This window comes from Lepidochelys kempii, chromosome 7, assembly GCF_965140285.1.
Source record: "Lepidochelys kempii isolate rLepKem1 chromosome 7, rLepKem1.hap1, whole genome shotgun sequence".
NCBI lineage: Eukaryota > Metazoa > Chordata > Testudines > Cheloniidae > Lepidochelys > Lepidochelys kempii.
In genome coordinates, this window is record NC_136386.1 from 75825903 (window position 1) to 75847208 (window position 21306).

Genomic DNA, 21306 nt, shown 5'->3' on the forward strand with positions numbered 1-21306 from the left:
TGAAGGTCCCATTGGTCACTGTTCCCCGTTCCCGGCCAATGAGAGCTGCGGGGGCAGTGCCTGGAGGTGAGGGCAGTGCACGGAGATGTGGTGCCGGCCTCTTCCAGCAGCGGCGCGGGGCCGGCAATCCCATGGTCCGGATCCAAAGCCCTGACGGGTTGGATCCAACCCACAGGCCATAGTTTGCCCACTCCTGGGATAGATAATAAGACAGAAAATATCATAATGTCTTTATATAAAGCTATGGTACGCCCACACCTTGAACACTGCATGCGGATCTGGTCGCCCCAATCTCAGAAAAGATATATTGGAATTGGAAAAGATACAAAGAAGGGCAACAAAAATGATTAGCTTCCATATGAGTAGAAATTAATAAGACTGGGACTTTTAATCATGGAAAAGAGATGACTAAAGGAGGATATTATAGAGGTCTATAAAATCATGACTGGTGTGGAGAAAGTGATTAAGGAAGTGTTATTTATTCCTTCACATAACACAAGAACTAGGGGTCACCCAATGAAATTAATAGGCAGCAGGTTTAAAACAAACAAAAGGAAGTATTTCTTCACACAATGCACAGTCAACCTGTGGAACTCCTTGCCAGGGGATGTTGTGAAGGCCATGACTACAATAAGGTTGAAAAAGAACTAGATAAATTTAATGGAGGATGGATCCATCAATGGCAATTAGCCAGGATGGGCAGGTATGCAAACCCATGCTCTGAAGTGTCCCCAGCTTCTGATTGCCAGGATGGGCAATATGTAGATCACTTGATGTTCATTTCCTCTGAAGCACCTGGCATTGGCCACTGTTCTGAAACAGGACACTGGGTTTAGATGGACCATCGATCTGACCAAGTTTGGCCATTCTTATGTTTTCTTAGGTATGCACCTATTGGCATAGTGCTATTGTATTTTTAAGGTACAAAATTTTCACCCATCATTCATGGATTTAATAATTAGGTGTAAGTGGTCACAGTTATCCTGCATTGATGCACAATAAATGTGTTTATATAAGGGGAAGTGAATTATCTAATGGCTTGTCTTCATGGGGACACTGGAAAATTAATCCAAATTAACGAAATGTGTGCATTTTAAAGTGAATTCAAAATTAAAGTGAATTTAATTCAAGTTAGCCAATTAAGGTTAAATCAAATTAAGGCCACTTCACTTCTGAATAAGTGTGTCCCACATGGATTTACTGCAGTTAAACTTATTCACTTTAAAATCACACCTTTTAGATCATTTGGATTAATTTTCTTGAGTGTCCCTGTATAGGCAAAACTTTAATTTCTTTACATGTACTTGAGACAGATCTTTCACACATGCATTTTGGATGAAATCTTTTCCCCTCTGAAGTTTTTGTGAGTTTTACCACAGACTTCAGTAGGAACAGGATTTGTCCCATAGTGTACTTTTCATCTGATACATTGTCTTGCCAAGCTTGTAGTCACTAAGTTCTGAACAGCTGTATAGATGCTTAATGTACCAAGTTCTATGTGCACAAGGACCTCAAACGCTATACATTTCATTTATTTATGCTTTTCCACAATTGGAAAATATAATTGTAAGGTTTTGTGCCTCACTTTTATTTTATGTATAGTACCTCTGATAATTGGCGCATGTGTAGTCGGGATTTTTTACAAGCAGAAAATGTTCTTTGCCATCAAGATGGCGGACTACAGAGTGTTATGGCAGGAAAATTTTGTACAACAAATTAATTTTGCAAAGCCCTGGACAAATTCCCACTGCAGTTTTCACCACTGCAAGGTTAATCCATGCCATTTCCATTGGATATTCTCTTTTATGAGGGGTTTATAATGTAGCTATTTGAATTTGCTTAGGGCTGAAACTATTTTTGTTCTTTATTGTAGCACTTTGTTAATAATGAAATCATGCTCCGGTACCAATACAAAAGAGAAGAAATAATTTTATAGTAGCAACACAACCAGCCTGTCACTTGGCTCCAAAGGCAATGAGAGGAAGTTTACAGCTATAACAAGGATACACAGAAAGACAGATTTGCTAGTGTGGATCAAATATAAGAACACTATTAAATTGCTGTAACTAAGCTTCAAAAGCTGCTAGAGAAGGTAAGATTATCCAAATAATCAGAGAAGTGAAGCTAAGTAAAACTCTTGCAGATAGTGTCCAGTGCGGGTAAGGAATTTTTAAAGCAGCTGTTTTCCGGGGTAACCATGAGCATGGGACCTGGGAGGTTTCTGGCACTGACTGCTGGCTTGCCGAGCAGGGCAAGTCCTAAGTCTAGCCCAGGCTGAGGCACCCCTTGTCTGTATCCTCTTTCATTCTCACAGTGGGAGGGTGGTTACATTCAATTGGATCCTGTAGGCCAGATTTATGGGTTTAGGCTAAGGGCAGCCAACCTCCTTTCCCATTGCTAGTTTGACTTGCGTCTGGTTTTCCCTGCAGTAGGCTCATAATGCCTGGCAGTTTTGGAGAGGGAGTTGCTGCCATTACTTGATATCAAGTGGCAGCCTGTGGCTTATATCCATCCTCTTTTGAGTGTTTCAATCTCTTATACAATGAAGAGGGGATCAGTTATAGCACATGATTCCGTAAATCAATTTATCCAGTTACCTTCCAACTTTAAATTAAAATAAAAATCCTCTCTAACCAGGGCATACACATGAGCGGTCTGGTGTAGAAAAAGTTTGAGAGCTTGGTTGTAAGAATCAGATGAATAATAGAAACTTTTAAAACCTCAACTAAGCAGTCACTATCTACTGAGGTCCTTCATCACTAGTATCTGAACATCTCCCAGGCACTAATGGATTTTATCCTCACAACAACCCTCTGAGGTAGGGAAATACTATTATCCCCATTTTATAGATTAGGACCTGAAGCACAGTATAAATTGACTTGCCTGAGATCACACAGGAAATCCATGTCTCAGCCAGTCCCAGGCCACTGTTCTAGTCATTAGTCCTTCCTGTCATCTCTTCATAAAATATACTAAGACTGTGTATTGCTGTTAGCTCCTGGGTTGGGTCCTGAATGCCTCTGTTCTGTCATCTTGGGAGAGCAGCTGGGAAACTCCAGCTACTAATTCCCAGATTTGATATATATGGGGTAAAACAGCAAAGGATCAGTGGAGAATCCTCATCTCGGGCATATGCTTCCTCAGTTAGACTTAGGAAGAACTGCTTTTTTTATTTCTCACTCTTTGTGTTTGGGATGTGTTGCGGGATCTATTTATTTGCTGAAGCTTTTTCTGAATATGTGGTGTGATCTAGGGGGTTGGGATTTTTTTTCATGTGGGGAGTTCTGCTTTTCAGTTGACTTCTTGTTCTTGTTTTTAATATTGTAAATGATCCCAGAGAATGTCAGTGAAAGCATATATTAAAAATCTAAATAAAAAAGCAGGACAATCATTTGTCACCATTTGTTTCCACTGTGATATGCCAATCATAAGAGGACTCAACTGTTCTTAATTAGAAGAGATTTTTCCTCCCCCTTTGAAGAGAGAAAAAGTATTGAAAGGCAGACTCTAAAGTTAGAAAGTAAGCTTCACTTGCTGTTCTTATTTCATGATAGTTCATTTTATTATAAATGTTTACCATCAGCAGCAAACGTACAATAATGGGGAAGAAATTAATCATAGCTTTCAGGCAAATAGAGCTTTCTAAAAAGATGACCCCAGAGCAAATGTAATATCCTATTAATTAAGCAGCTTGCAGTCCTTGTGGGCCTGTGTATGCAACTTAAAGGCAAATTTTTAGCTGGCCTTACTTCATTTGTTCTGATTTTGTGAAGTGCTTTGGGAAGGGGCTGCTACTATAAAAAGTATAAATACAATCATTTAATAAAATTTTTCACATCTTTTCACATTGTCCTTTCAAATTAGTCTTAGAGAAAATGTTCTGAAAACTCCTTGGAATTACTGAAATTCCACTTAAGGAAATACAGAGTGAACATGTCTGTACCTAGGATTTGAGTCATTGTGGGCCATAGCCATTAAAAAACAAAAAGAAATATCCCAGAATCTTCAATACTAAATAGAGTCAAAGTAGAGAAGAGTTACCCTCAACAGCAAATTTTGAACTGAACACTGTTGCTTGTGACAATGTAGCTGAATATTATGTTAGTTAAAAATCATTCCTATGTCAACAGTTCTCCCACTCTACTCAAGTCTGTAAGAATGGGACTATTCACTCTGTGGAGACGTACATAACAATCCCAGATGTTTAAGCAAAACATCAAGAAAGATAAATAGCTTGTGATGGAAATTATCCACTTTCTGCCAAGAACTGTTGAAACATCATGGAAACTAACCGACAGAAAAGACAGAACATAATAAAAAAGCAGTTATATAAAAGCTGAAAACTTGCTGTTTGTAACAATACATGATGAATGTTGAGGAAAACACTGTTACCGTTAATGTAATAATCCAAGAATCATATGAATTAATAAGGATTATTATTAGACATTTATGCCATTATAAAAGGCAGAAAAATTAGTGGCCTGTGAAAGAGGGAAGGTTTGGAGGGGGCTGCAACTTGACTTTTTTGGTGGGCTAAGGGAAAATGCTAAAATGGAAACTAGCTAGGAGAATGGAAGCTGACACATGCATGTGCAATGTAGAACCTATAGGGAAAGGGGAGTTTACTACCTATTACCTGAGAGCTAATTGCTGTATTACTGTTAAATAGTAGAGATATTTTAGCAACTAAGTATTAAATAGGAAATTGTACAGATTTTGAAAAATCTCTCTGGGGGTATGTAATGAGGCAGTGTGGTTCCCCGGCACCCCGGAGAGGGATGCCAAAGTGGGCGGAGCCAGTGGAACCTGCACCCGCCCCCCAGAGGTCAAGGTGCAGGACAGGATGTACAAAAGCCCCACCCCAGAGCTCACTAGAGCCCAGCTGCCGGAGAAGCCAGATGCCTGTGGCCTAGATCCCGGCTGGGAGACTCCTGCAACTAGCGACCGACCCGAGGTCTGATGCCGACCAGACCCTGGAGAAGTGGTTAAGCCTGCACGTGGCAAGTTACCCAGAGAAGCTGCCAAGCCTACTGCTCGCCGGGTACCCTGAGGAGCCCATGGTGCTTGATTCCTTGGAGGACACCGTCCCGACGCAGGTACCTCTAGAGGGGGAGGTAGGAAGTAGCCTGGGGGCAGCCGACCCTAGTCTGGCTGCAGCACATCCAGAGCCTAGGTCAGTGTGTTGTGGCCAGGAACCCCACTGACAAAGCAGCGGGCCTTCTTCCACTGCTAGGGCCCCAGGCTGGGATGCAGTGGAGTGGGAGGGCCTGCGTCCCCCCTGCCACCCCAACGTGTGGGTGGCAGTCTCCCCCTTTCCCAGGCCCTTTGGAGCCAGGGCCTGGGCTTGTTGAACTTAACTGTTTGCTCAGCCTCTGCCTGAGCCATAGACTCTGTACTGCCCCGCCCTGACCCAGGACCTGGGCCTTTCAAACTTACTTGTTTGCTCGGCCCCTGCCTGAGGGCCTGAGCCACAGACTCTTTGCGACCCGCCCTAGCCCAGGGCCTCGGCTTACTGCTTTACGGTTTGCTCCGTCCCTGTCCAAGGACCAGAGCGTGGGGCTCGCTACTGTGCGCCAACCGGGTGTGCGTAGCCCTTGTTTTGCCTCTACCACGGCCGTGGTGCGAGAGCCCGCAGCCAGACCAGTTCCCCGACAGAACTGGACCGACGTAACAAGGCGTTGTGGTTCCCCACTGCCCCGGAGAGGGACGAGCTCCGGCCGAACCCTTCTACAGGGTATAATTGATGGGATCAGAAACAAGACTAATTTTGATTATATTCTGCTTAATCTCCATATGAATGCTAAAACCTACCACAAATAGCACATGAATGTAAGAAGGCAAAATAATATGGAAACAGGGCAAGTAAAAGTGTGAGAACATTAAATTGTGACTGCCTTGAGTACGCCTTTCTAACTCTATCCAATAATATATTTTAGGATGTCAGGAGTAAAGTCACATTTACCTCTGTGCAGTAATGACAAAGTCGCTCCTGACACTGTCCAGTTAGGACCCCTATTCTGAAATATAACTTGGATGCAATATTGTACCCCTGGAAATGAAAGTTCAGTGCTACAAATGCTGATTTTTCAGATGCTATAAAGTAATTTTTGTTCCAACATCCAGAACATACTGACCAAACTCACAACTTAGGGTAAATGTTATGAGGTTACTGACTGTTAAACTTTGTTTGTGGGATGGAGGGAGATGGGTTGCTGCATATTCATCTTGTGTGGGCCAGTAGATATCTTCACATACAAATAATTTCTGCAGTTCCTGCAGTATCTGTTTCCAGCAGAACAGCAACAGTTGCCAACTAAGTAGAACTCAAGATATCTGCCATGTATGCAGGCTGCTCTTGTATATAGTCTCTAGTAAAGCGTCACATTCTGTCTTTACTGAAACTGGTTGCAGACTCTCCCATGTTGTGTCAGCCCTTTTCTTGCATCATATGTACATCCTGCCTCTAATCTTTGAATGTTAAGGACACAGCTGTCATTGCAACCACACACAGCTTCATGAGCTTTTTGCTTGTACGAACACAACATTGCCTACTTTTTGTTTGAAGTGATTAATGAGAACAATGTCAAAAGCAGTTAGCAACATGGATGAAAACTTTACAGGATGCTTTTTTTTAACATGATTAAAAATAATGACTGTAGATGAAATAATGCTTCTGGCAATACTAATTTTCTTGGCTGCTGGTGTTGTCTGCTCACCTCTCGTGGATCTTGGCTTTCCCGTTATTGGCTCCAACTTTCTGCTTTCTCTTGGTTCGCAGTCAAGTTTCAGACAGATGCTGGTGGGAAATTTTAGAGCCCTTTAAATTTTCAAGTCAAGATTAAGAAAGCAGAGATTAGTATCAAGGTGCCTGATGCATGTCTTGGAGCACTCCAAAAGTATCAGCAGCCAAGGTACTGATGTTAGCTGGTTGCCAGTGTGCCAAATGAAACCCATGTCTGTGTAAGGGCCACATAAACAGTGCCCCCTCTGGTTGTAAGCACAGTTCTGGTAGGTATAGTTGTCTTTAAGTATCCACAAAAACAACAAGGAGTCCCATGGCACCTTAAAGACTAACAGATTTATTTGAGCATAAGCTTCGTGGGTAAAAACCTTACTTCTTCAGATGCATGGAGTGAAAGTTACAGATGCAGACATAAATATACTGACACATGAAGAGAAGGGAGTTACCTCACAAGTGGAGAACCAGTGCTGAAAGGGCCAATTCGATCAGGGTGGATGTACATTGCGCTACACTGATGACATCTTCATCATATGGATCCACGGGAAGGAGGCCCTTGAAGAATTCCACCTGGATTTCAACAATTTCCACCCCACCATCAACCTCAGCCTGGAACGGTCCACACAAGAGATCCACTTCCTGGACACTACAGTGCAAATAAGTGATGGTTACATAAATACCACCCTATACCAGAAACCTACTCACTGCTATACTTACCTACATGCCTCCAGCTTCCATCCAGGACACATCACACGATCCATTGTCTACAGCCAAGCCCTAAGATACAACCGAATTTGCTCCAATCCCTCAGACAGAGACAAACACCTACAAGATCTTTATCAAGCATTCATAAAACTACAATACCCACCTGGGGCAGTGAGGAAACAGACTGACAGAGCGAGACGGATACCCAGAAGTCACCTACTACAAGACAGGCCCCACAAGAAAAATAACAGAACACCACTGGCCATCACGTACAGCCCCCAACTAAAACCTCTCCAGCACGTTATCAACGATCTACAGCCTATCCTGGAAAACGATCCCTCACTCTCACAGATTTTGGGAAACAGGCCAGTCCTCACTTACAGACAGCCCCCCAACCTGAAGCAAGTACTTACCAGCAACTACACACCACACCACAGAAACACTAACCCAGGAACCAATCCCAGTAGCAGATCTTATTGCCTACTCTGTCCCCATATCTACTCTAGTGACACCATCAGAGGACCCAACCACATCAGCCACACCATCAGAGGCTCGTTCACCTGCACATCTACCAATGTGATATATGCCATCACGTGCCAGCAATGCCCCTCTGCCATGTACATTAGTCAAACTGGACAGTCTCTACGTAAAAGAATAAATGGACACAAATCAGATGTCAAGAATTATAACATTCATAAACCAGTTAGAGAACACTTCAGTCTCTCTGGTCACTCGATCTCTGACCTAAAAGTCGCAATATTACAATGAAAAGACTTCAAAAACAGACTCCAACGAGAGACTGCTGAATTGGAATTAATTTGCAAACTGGATACAATTAACTCAGGCTTGAATAGAGACTGGGAGTGTATGAGTCATTACACAAAGTAAAACTATTTCCCCATGTTTATTCACTCCTCCCCCCACACTGTTCCTCAGACATTCTTGTTAACTGCTGGAAATGGCCCACCTTGATTATCACGACAAAAGGTCCCCGCCCCCCGCTCTCCTGTGGTAATAGCTCATCTTAAGTGATCACTCTCCTTACAGTGTGTATGGTAACACCCATTTTTTCATGTTCTGTGGGTATATAAATCTCCTCACTGTATTTTCCACTGAATGCATCCAATGAAGTGAGCTGTAGCTCACGAAAGCTCATGCTCAAATAAATTGGTTAGTCTCTAAGGTGCCACAAGTACTCCTTTTCTTTTAGCATATATTGTATATCTTAGAATCTCTTGTCCAAGTGAAAAAGGGAAAGAATTGAGAGTCTCTCTATCTCTGCGGGTATGTCTCTACAGCAGCTGGGTAGCTGCTTCCCAGCACAGGTAGACAGACAGGCTAGCTCTGATTAAGTTAGCGCACTAAAAATAGCAGTGTGATCACAATGGAATGGGTGGTGGCTAGGGCTTGCCACCAGATTACAAGCCCGCCTGATCCCCTGCGTATGTACACAAGCAGCTAGCCCGAGCTGCCACTTGTGCTATCAAGGCCACATTGCTGTTTTTAGAGTGCCAGCAAGCAGAGCTAGAGTATGTCTGACTACCTGCACTGGGAGGCATGCTCCCAGCTGCTGTGTAGAAGTAACTTTTGGGAGCCCAAAGCAAGTTTTATGAAATATCACCAAGTCAGTGACTTCAGGAGGTAGAGAACTTTTCATGACGGCTACATCAACTTTGTGTCACTTATAAAGAACTGGGGTGAAATCCCAACCCCGATGAAGTCAAAGGGGAAACTCTCCTAGACTGCAGTGGCCAGAATTTCACCCCTGGTATTTAATAAAGAAGCACTCCTAAATGTTTCCTATCCCTAATAGTGTTATAGTTAATAAGCGAAATCTGCATGTGGCCTGTGTATAAAAATCTCCATCTGAAGATCTCGACACACTTTACCAACATTAATTTAGCCTCATGGTAACCCCTCAGGTATACAGTTCCCCCATTTTACAGGTGAGGAATTTCAGAGGCCATGAGATTTAGTAACTTGTTCTAAGATCTGCACTCAGGTATTTTCAGGAGATGGGTGTGGTATCCCACTCTATTAGGGGCCGTTCCTCCACTGGTGCGAATTGTCATAGCTCCATTGAAGTCAATGGACTTCAGTATGTATCAGTCTGGATATGCATCTGCCTCGGTAGCTCTTCCCAAATCCCAGTGGTAGCACTGGCAAATTCTAATGAAATAGCAGTGTATTTTGGAATGAGAATATCTCTCATTGTCTACATTCTAAAGAATGCATTTTAATTACTGCTAGATTCCGGTGTGTGTGTGTGTTGGATGTGGGAAGTTAGATGGACTGTGTACCAGTCCCCAACACTGAGCATACTTTTAGAAACCCATTTATTAATGATCGTCTTCTTCATTATTTGTGGTGTTGTAATGCCTAGGATCCCCAGTCATGGAGCAGGACTCCTGTGGTAGGCACTGTACAAACATAGAACGAAAAGACAGTCCCTGCCCCAAAGATCTTACAGTCTGAGGGTTAGACAAGAGATAACAGATGGATACAGACAGATGGGGAAGTACGAGGAAACAATATTGCCTAAAAAGACCAGTCAGACTCAGGGTGGGGGAAGCAGAGTGAACAATGCATTCGCAACAAAATTCATGTTAGTTCCATGATGGCTTTTTTTGTTTGTTTGTTTTTTTTCAGTGAGTTTACTTATGAGGGGATCAAGTAGATGGAAGGAAAGGGAAGAGGAACTCAAGGAGACGGATGAGGGAAGAAGTGACACAGCACAAATACTACAGTGATGAGTGTGGTATAAAAACCTACACAGAATAGAATAGGTGTGAAATAAAGCTCCAGTGAAGAGACACTGAGGGAGAGGGTGGGAGAAGGAGGAGGGTTGGAGCAAACGGTCAATCAGCATATGGCACAGAGAGAGAACGTTCTACAGTTTTCGCAGGAATGTCCAGAGGTCCCAGTTGGAGTCTCTGGTGGGCTGCTTTCTGCAGTTTTTCCCAAAGGCCACTGGAGAAGGGGAAGTGAGGCAGCATGTGGATCCTAGTGTCCCCAGATTGTAGGTGTGGGATTCTGGGTCCATGGGGAGCTGGGGGAGAGGGACCCCAGCTGGGCCATATTTTACCCTGTCACCCCAAGGGCAAAAGTCCCTGCTTTGGCTGCTTCTGGTCTTACTGGCTGGATTCTCTGACATGGGAGGACAGATTTATTTTCTTTTTACCTTTCACTGTTCTCACCACAATGCTGTTAGTCTTAATAGATAATCCTGGACATGCCGTGTGTGTGTGTGTATTCTATAGAACTTTCTGCAAATTCTGCCTGTTGCCACAGAATTATGCTCTAGAATCTAAGCTCTCATTTAAAAAAGAAAAAACATTGTTTTTAGCCTTCTTGGCTGTGAGGTCAACTTTAAAAATGCAGACTCAGTGTAAATGGAGCAGTGTTTCCTCAGTGCCTGCAGATAGCCTGAAACAATAATCCCAAGAGGGTGTGAACTGACCCTTTCACCTCAAATGGGTGTTAATTTAAAATCCTAAAGATGACTCATATATATATATATGATATAGATATTCATGATTTTCTAGATTTGAAGGTCAAAAGGACCAGTTTGATACTCTAGTCCGACCTCCTGTATAACACAGGCCATGGGACTTCACTGAATCGATTTCTGCTTGAAATCCTGCAGCTCTGATTCAACTACAACATTTCTTTAGAAAAATATCCAATCTTGATTTTAAAATTTGCAGTGATGAAGAATCTACCACACCCCTGGTAAATTGTTCCCATAGTTAATTATCCTCACTGTTAAAAATTTGCACCGGGTTTCTAGTCTGTTTGTCTAGCTTCAGCTGCCAGCCATTGGATTTTGTTATACCTTTGTCTGCTAGATTGAAGAGCTCCCAGTTATCAAATTTCTGTTCCTCATATGAGTACTTATAGACTGTAATTGTCACTCCTTAACCTTCTCTTAGAAAAGCTAAATAGACTGAGGTCCTTAGACTTTCACGATAAGGAATGTTTTCTAATCCGTTAATCATTCTCGTGGCTCTTCTCTGAACCCTCTCCAATTTATCAGCATCCTTCTTGAACCAGAACTGGATGCAGTAGCAGTTGAACCAGTGCCAAATACAGACATAATATAACCTCCCTACTCCTACTTGAGATCCTTCTGTTTATACATCCAAGAACCACGTTAAACTTTTTGGCCACAGCATTGAACTGTGAGTTCATGTCCAGCTGATTATACCCATTGATCTCCAAGTCTTTTTCACATGACTGATTCCCAGGATAGAGTTCCTCATTTCACTGCTGATTATTTTAGAAACATCCAACTAGTCTGTTTATCCCATTATTTAAAGTTGACTACATCCTCTCTCTGGCCCATACACACTTTTTGTACTTATTTAATTGGTACAAAAATTATATGTAGACAAGCTCTAAATTCCAAAAGCCCCCACTCTGCCCCCTAGCCACCTGCCAGTCCTCTAATTTCCCTGACAATATCTACAATGCATGTGTGACTGAATTCTCAATACAAAAATCTGTGGCCTACTGAAAACTCAAATGGAACAGAGTATAAAAGTTTTAATAGCAACATAAAGAACACCGGAGTTTCCGCACTGACTGTATTCTTATATGGATTTTTAAAATTTTATGTAAATGAAGCTGCTGCAGAATTTCTCTTCTAACTCGCCTCGGTGCTGCAGAAACCAGGAAGATTGCTGCAGAGTTTAGATTCAGTTTACTGTGGCTGGGAGTATGACAGTAAAAATGGTTGGAGTTTACTTAGTTCTAGACTTATGTTTGAAAGTGAAGGTTTTGCTGCGGGGGGGAACCCATTTCAGCACAATAGGGCTTTTAAAATAATGTAATTGTTCTGTTGATACAGTGCTCTGAATTTTTAAGAAAAGATTTAGGTTTTGTCTGTAACTCAAACAGCCCATGTGCAGGAGATGTGTGCTTACCACAAAACCGCTTGTATGTTACTGTCTTTTCAGGAGCAGTACATTGGTGAACATGTGCAATGAAACCCTATAATTATTATTATACTTTGTATTACTGTCAGAGCTGGGAGCCCCAGGCATGGACCAAGAGCCAATTGTGCTAGGCGCTGTGCGCACACAGAACAAACAGATAATCCACTCCCCAGAGAGCTTAGTCTAACTGTGCAGACAGTTATGGGGTCACATGTGTCCATATTTGGGCCACAACTAGGATGCTAACAAGGAGCCTTTTCCTGCTAATATAATTAGTTGAAAAAATAGCATGTTATTGTGAATTTTATTTAATAACAAACACAACAACACTACCCTATTCCAGGGCTAGGTTTGTCAACTGTGTTTAAAAGTACATGACTGTAAAACAAGTATTAGCAAAATGGGGGGAGGAGGAAATGAAATCCCTCCATTCCAACATATTGTTCTGGATTCTGCACAAACTGAGAAAGTGAATGCTTCATGCACATGTGGTGTAACAGTTCCATATGTTTTTAAAGTTCAGAAGCATTCTACATTGATGAGGTTGCTGTGATATAATCAGACCTCAGCACTGTGGGAGAGAAGTCAGGCATTATTCACATGCACCATGCAAATCAATAGTAAAAATGGTCACAAGTAATCTTTATTCCCCAATCTGTGCTTATTTGCTACATTTTTGTGCAAACACAACAGCAAACATTTACATTTTAAAAATAATCATTTTAAACATCCAATAGAAGGATTGTCGTATGTTTAAAGTCACCAGTACTACTGCAAGAGATAGAGTTAGAGTTAATAGAGGGCAGAGAGTTTCCAGCAACAGGGCTGGAGCTAGGCAGAGCTTTCTCAACTCCCCTATTGTGGCAGCAGATGGAAAGGTTGGCAAGAAGGGAAGATAGTGCTTTGATAGTATGCCATACTTCAGAGGGCTGGCTGCATCGGATGAGTTGCTAATTAGCTAAATTCAGGTAAGTGCATTAACTAGGAAGAGAGGAACAACAACAAACACTGTCAGGATGAGGGAAATGCCAGAGATATGCCAAAGTGGCCACAAAAATGTAACCAAACAGTTAATGGTGTTTTGAGGGTTTTCCCTGCTTTTGACCCTCTGTAACTTTTTTCCCAGGCCAGAAAATCAGAATTATGGGTTTCCATTAACTGTTTCCATTAACAATAAACAAAAAACTTCCATTTCAGCTTTCTGTAAACTTCTGCAAAACATGCTGAAGTTTCAGAACTTTGCTGTGTCCTGAAGCTCTGACAAATTGAATGTAAAAGAAATAGCAAAGTATATCCCTCAGGGAATTACTTATTCATTGCATTTAACTTTAATTGTCTGAGGCTCCTGCTGAAGGCATTATTCTGTAATTTGAGTAGTAAAGGAAGTCAGTATTAGAGAGAGAGAACCCATTTCCCTTTCTGTTATAGAAAACTGTCAAAAGCAGGAGAAATATTTTGTGAAACATTTCAAAATATCTAACTTTAAATTTTGCAGCATTGTTTTGTTTTGTAAAACATTCATATTGTCAACTGAAATTTTATCAACATTGATGCATTGCTATCTCTCATGATGTTATCAATAGTCATAACATTCAGTGTTTTTTAAAGCCTAAGCTCCTGAAATCAGGTGATACATGACCGTCTCAGCTTAAGAGTAATTTTACAGCCCACATAGTTGAGGAGAAAAGCTTTACAACATGATCCCTAAAGGGTTAAAATAAGAAGGCAAATAAAAAGACCCACACTCTATTGTTTTAAATTAGGGCTATCAAGTGATTAAAAAAATTAATCTCATTTAATCGCGCTGCTAAACAATAATAGAATACCATTTATTTAAATTGTGTTAATGTTTTCTACATTTTCAAATATATTGATTTCCATTACAACACAGAATACAAAGTGTACAGTGTTCACTTTATATTTATTTTTGATTACAAGTATTTGCACTGTAAAACACAAAAGAAATATTTTTTTCAATTCAATCTTTTTCATGAAAGTTGAACTTACAAAGGTAGAATTATTTACCAAAAAACCCTGCATTCAAAAATAAAACCATGTAAAACTTTAGAGCCTACAAGTCCAATCAGTTCTTCTTGTTCAGCCAATCGCTCAAACAAGTTTGTTTACATTTGCAGGAGATAATGCTGCCTGCTTCTTGTTTACAGTGTCACCTGAAAGTGAGAACAGGCATTTGCGAGGCATCGTTGTAGCTGGTGTCACAAGATGTTTACATGCCAGATGCGCTAAAGATTCTTATGTCCCTTGATGCTTCAACCACCATTCCACAGGACATGCTTCCATGCTGATGACGGTTCTGCTCGATAACGATCCAAAGAGGTGCAGACCGACACATGTTCATTTTCATCATTTGAGTCAGATGCCACCAGCAGAAGGTTGATTTTCTTTTTCGGTGGTTTGGGTTCTGTAGTTTCTGCATCAGAGGGTTGCTCTTTTAAGACTTCTGAAAGCATGCTCCACACCTCATCCCTCTCAGATTTTGGAAGGCACTTCACATTCTCAAAGCTTGGGTCGAGTGCTATAGCTATCTTTAGAAATTTCACACTGATATCTTCTTTGCATTTTGTCAAATTTGCACTGAAAGTGTTCTTAAAATGAAAAACGTGCTGAATCATCATCTGAGACTGCTATAACATGAAATATATGGCAGAATGTGGATAAAACAGAGCAGGAGACATACAATTCTCCCACAAGGAGTTCAGTCACAAATTTAATTAACGCATTATTTTTTTAACAAACGTCATCAGCATGGAAGCATGTCCCCTGGAACGATGGCTGAAGCATGAAGCGGCATATGAATCTTTAGCGCATCTGGCACGTAAATATCTTGCAACACCAGCTACAACAGCGCCATGTTAATGCCTGTTCTCACGATCAGGTGACATTGTAATTAAGAAGTGGTTGGCGTTATCTCCCGTAAATGTAAACAAACTTGTTTCTCTTAGCAATTGGCTGAACAGGAAGTAGGACTGACTGGACTTGTAGGCTCTAAAGTTTTACACTGTTTTGTTTTTGAGTGCCATTATGTAACAAAAAAACCCTACATTTGTAAGTTGCACTTTCATGATAAAGAGTTTGCACTACAGTACTTGTACGAGGTAAATTGAAAAATACTATTTTTTGTTTATAATTTTACAGTGCAAATATTAGTAATCAAAAATAATATAAAGTGAACACTGTACACTTTGTATTCTGTGTTGTAATTGAAATTGTTATATTTGGAAATGGAGAAAAAATCCAAAATATTTAATAAATTTCAATTGGTATTCTATTGTTTAACTGTGTGATTAATCACGATAAATTTTTTAAGTTAATCGCATGAGTTAACTGTGATTAATCGACAGCCCTATTTTAAATATTTCATTATTGTGGAGGGCCTTGACTCATGATTTTGAATTTTGGGGGGGTTGTCGATACTGCTACCACAAAAGCCTATCTGAATATTAACAGTGCCCTGTTTGAAAAGACACCATGGAAGATTTGCTGTTGTCCACTTCTAAAGCTTTATCATCAGTTTGGAAAGGTATTTTCAAGTTTCTTTTTGAAATAGAAAATAAAGTTTTTAAAGGGATCATAGGAATGGCATATGTGAAGGAGCAGATCCAAGATGGTATGCTAGTATTTCACAGCTACTTTGGTATGGAGTCAAATGGGAGGTATGTGCCCATCACATCTTTAACCTAGTACGGAGGGTTAAAAAACTTCTAATGTCTGTAAAGTAGCACTGTAGGTCAAATTTGGGTCATATGGACAATTAAAAGCTCCCTATAAATGTCACTCTTTTAATTATTAAAGAGACAGATTTATCCTACTTCATCAAACTGTCGTAGTTGAAGCTGTTTTGTGTCAGTTATTAGCACAATATACTTACATCTGAATTAAGTCACATCTGAGGATAGTGAGCTGTGAATTGTATTTTAAAATCCCTCACTGAGCTATGAGATGACAATTCTGCCTGGAGGCATCCATCTGGAATCTTAGAAAATCATGAACCAGATGTATTTCATAAGAGTCTGGAAACATGCCCTGTAATAACTTTACAAAACACAATTCTGGCTGAACTAATACCCTTCATTAGGTCAATATAAAAATGGTAGATATTTAGCAATTCAAAGCTTCTCTTTAAAAGATCGATCACATTAAAAAAATACCCACATATTTTAAAGGCCTGTCTTTTCCTTACAAGTATGGTTTAAGAAAATTGCCTACTGCTTATTGAATCTTATATCTTTCTTGAATTTCTCTGATAATTAAGTGGAGAAATACTTTCAATGTTACCATACTATTTTAAAAAGCGGGTGTCTTACAGAACAGAAAATTAGATGTAAGTTAAACATATTTATGGTGAATATGTATAATTGATAAATTCCCTTGTGTATATGGTCCATATATTATAGTTCATTATTTCTATTTTCCCCAACTGGATCAGGTGACTTTCACCATTTCAGAAAGCGATGTAGAAGGGTACAGGTGGATTTAGGATAACCAGCATCTTGTAGTTTATTTCTGTGGATGACATTGCAATACTGTAAAGTGCTGAATCGTTAGACCTAAGGAGCTCTTCTGAGAAACGGTAGATATTTTTGGTCTCACCATTGTCCTCATGGGTACACCTGCTTATTGCCAATTCTCTCTATGGTAACATGAAAGCAAAATACAGTGCTGGATACTGAAGATTTAGTGTAAACTCCTGTTGATCCCCCTGCTGCTTGTACTAAGCCTTAAGGAGGATTAAGGGAACTAACATCCTGACATCAGCTTATTTTTTTTAAATAGTATAGTCTCTCTTTATTTAGTGTTGGGTTTTTTTCTGAAAATACAGTGGGCTGCTTTGGCTGTAAATCTAGGGTTTTAATAAAGGTTTTCACCATATGCTGCTGCTACTTTTTATTGGAAGTTGCAGAGAGGTTTGTGAGTTCATTGATGTGAAGAGGAGGATCCCCCTGAAAATAAATCAAGTGTAGCCTTTGTGATTCTGGGACGCCAGGGGAGGAGGAAATTTCTTGTGACCATAATACTCAGATAGTTTCCAGAAGATTGTTACACAGTGTTACCATCTCTCACAATTTTATCAACCGTCTTATGGTATTTAGTGTTTTTCTTACAACCCCATCCCCTGGAGTCAAGTAATTACATGAGAATCTCAGCTTTTTTTTTTTTCCCCCTTTAAAGGAAGTTTCTATCCCTCATGGCTGTGAATAAACGTTTGAATACATGATACAGTGCACCCTAGAGGCTCAGAACACAGAAGGCAAAGGAAAAGAACCCAAAATTTATTATAATTTTTTTTAATTTCATGAATTTAAAATCAGTCTCAGGAGTTTTGAGGCCTGACTTGTGATTTTTGAATCATTGGGGTTGGAAGTACTGCAGGGGTTCTCAAACTTCATTGCACTGCCACCCACTTCTGACAAAAAAAAAATGACTATATGACCCCAGAAGTAGGGACTGAAGATTGAGCCTGCCCGAGTCCCACTACCCTGGGTGGGGGTGCCAAAGCTGAAGCCCAAGGGCTTCAGCTCCAGGCAGGGGGCCTGTAACCTGAGCCCCACCCCCCCAGTGCAATGCAATGCTTCAGTGCTGAAGCTCTCGGTCTTCAGATTCAGCCCTAGGCAGGGGGCCTGTAACCTGAGCCCTACTCTCCAATGCTGAAGCCCTCGGGCTTCCAGGTGGTGGGGCTCAGGCTTCAGGCCTGGGCCCCAGCAAGTCTAAGCCAGCCCTGGCGGCCCCATTAAAATGCGGTCATGACCCACAGTTTGAGAACTGCTGCTGTAGAGAACTAGGAGTTTAATGGCAATATAACATTAGGTCAAAGACTTGTGTATCAAAGCAAGTGATGGTACAGTGGTAACAGAACTGCTACCTGAATCCATCAGTCATTATAGGCTAGATCCACAAAGGGACTTCGGCGTTGCAACACTTAGCATTGCAACACCTAACTTCTAGGCACCTTGTCACCCACTGGAATCCCACAGCCATGAGTTAGGCACCTAGGCTCCTTATACCGTGCATGAGGAGAGTTAGGTGCCTAAGAATGGGATTCACAGAAATCAGCATACTGAGCAGGGAGCTATCTAAGCTAGCCAATAAGAAATGCTGAGGAGAGGGTGTGGCCTAAACCCTGCCCCTCAAGAGGACCTAAATGCTTAAGTCTGGCCCAGAGGGAGGCACCTACCTCTGCTTGGGATTCTCAAACACAGAACCTCTCCTGCAGTTAGGTGCCTGAAGAAATTTTTTGTAAGAAACACTAGTGGGCGGGGAGTGGGTGCCCCCTTATAGTTTTCAGCCCATTGGTTAGAGCACTTCCCTGGGATGTGAGAGCGCTAGTTTCACTTCTCCCCTTGGCTTGATCAGGAGAAGGGATTGGAACTTGGGTCTCCTACCTCCCCGGTGAGTGCCCTAACCACTAGGACATTGGGTATTATGCACCAGGGTTCTCAATCTATCCTGCTTAAGCTGTTCCATTGTGTATCAGTATTCAAGTAGTCCCTGGAGGCCTGGACTGGAACCTGGGTCACCCACCTCCCAGGTGAGTGCACTACCCACTGGGCTCTAGAGAAGTTTTCACACTCTGTCTTTGGTCCAATGAATATTTAAGAATCAGTGGAACAGCTCCAAGAGCAGAGCTCTGCCCTAGAATACCCTTCAGTCCAGTGTCTAGAGTACTTGCCTCAGAGGAAGGGAGACCCAAGTTCACATTCCTTCTCTGCATTAGGCAGAAGGGAAGTGGAACTGAACTCAGTTTCCCTGCATTCTAGGGCAGTGCACTAACCACTGGTCTGAAAAAGTTAGAAGGGTCAGGGTCAATGTTCCCTCTAATTTTTGACAAGCTGTGTGTGCAAAAAATTTCTTCTGTGCAAATTGTTGGGCTTCTGTGCAAATTTTTGTGCGCGTGGTGTTTCACCGTGTGTGTGGGGTTTAGCTTAGAGGGTACAGTGGTCGGGGTACCATCATGTTGTTCCCACCATCCGCAGCTGATTTATGTGGGGTTAGGCATGCTCAGAGCAGACAAGATAGGCTGGGGATACCTAGTTTGAGGATCCTGCTGTGGCATAGGCATGAGATAAGCACCTAGACTTGTACAAACTTAGGTGTCTAGTAGACTTTAGTTTTCTACAGAGTTAAGTGGTAGCTGAGTGGGGTTTTTGAGAAACTCAGTGGTGCTTAAATGTTGGATTTAGGGGCCTAAGGCATCTAGATGCCATTAGGAATCTCTGTCCTTTTGTGGATGTGGTCCTATGGCCCTGTCTACTAAACACTGGTCAGCAAAGTTATGTGACAACGTCACTACTTCAATCATGCTTAAATACAGGTGCTGCCAGGATTTCCCTTGTCAGGAAGGCCTCACCTTGCTATCAACTAGTATGTAAAATAGTTCATATCTAGCAAAAGGAGGGCTGGGGGTCATCAACTCTGACTCCTTCTCCTGCCCTAAACACAGTTTACAAAGCCTTTTTCTTTTATGTGCTTAGTCTGGCATAGAGAATGTGTCCCTTGAAACCACTCCCCTTGGTGTGGTATCCAATCAGAACCAATGTCCAACTGGAGTCGCCCCATCTGGGATTCCTTGGCCAGACAAAGGGATTGCTCGCTCCCATCCACCATGTCTTTGAAACAAAACACAGCAATACGGCAATGAAGTAGTACCCCACCCAAGTACTAGGGTTATTGCAGCAGTTCTAGCTAAGCCCCTCAGACCCCAATGTTAATCACCCCCGCCCCCGTGTGGAGCTATTAGCTTAATTCTCCATGCATCTGAATAAGTGGTTTTTTTGTCAAGGAAAGCTTATGCCCAAATAAATCTGTTAGTCTTTAAGGTGCCACCAGACTCCCGTTGTGTTTGTGGATACAGACTAACATGGCTACCCCTCTGATACTTAATTTCTTTAACATTTTTTACCACCTAAATGAATTCTGAGTACAATTCTGACCAACAGAGTTAGTGTTATCTTTTTTATTTTTACAATCTGCACCAAGGATACATCTAAGCAAATTGTATTGTCTGACTGGAATATTAAAGACAGTCCCAGTACATCCTCCGTCCCTCTTAATTTGAAGAATGATAGGGACACTTCACTCTTCAGAACTGGAACTTGGGCAAAATTCTTCTGAAGAAGAAGAATTGTAAAGAACAGTTGTTTAGGTTAAACTATTAAACTCTGAACATTTAAAACATAAAATCTTAAGAGTTTCCTATTCTCTTCCCATGGGGTGATTACAGCTGTCCGAAGTGGGATGAAGTCAACAGAAGAAAGCTTTTGTCTTCCTGTGATTGTATGCTGTCTAGCTGTAGTAATTTCACAAGAGTAGGAATGTGTTTTGAGTCTTATGGCTCCTATTACATTAGGAAAATCCTCCCACAGCATGGGCCTTTCCAAATATCCCTCCTGAGTTACTGGAATGCGAGCCTTTCAGCTGATTCCTTGTGGTCTTCAGAAATGGGCTGCAGTCACATGGCCTGACGAGTGGCACTGATTATTGCTGCTTTCTCTAAAGGAGACAGAATTAAAAAATAACAATGAAATAGTTATCTCTAAAAGTGACTCTCTTCCATGCTAAAACGTGGGACAGGATGGCTTTTAAGAGGCAGCACTTTTAATAAATAGAAAGTGAGGACAAGCAAAAGAAATGGGAGAGTGTTTCACACAAACTTTTGGGAGGGAGGTGAAATATTCCCATCTTTTTGACCCGATTCTTTCACACAGACCGTGAAAGGTCCAATTAAGAAAAGACATGCCAGAAAAGATTAAAAAACAAACAAACCCATAAACGGAGGGGAAAATGTATTCAGCCTTCTTCTGAGGACTTTAATAACCCTAAATACGGTTTAAAAGCATTTCACAATCACACACTGGCAAAGTGCGTTATGATCATGGCCAATTTCCCTCCCACACATGTGCAGTCTCA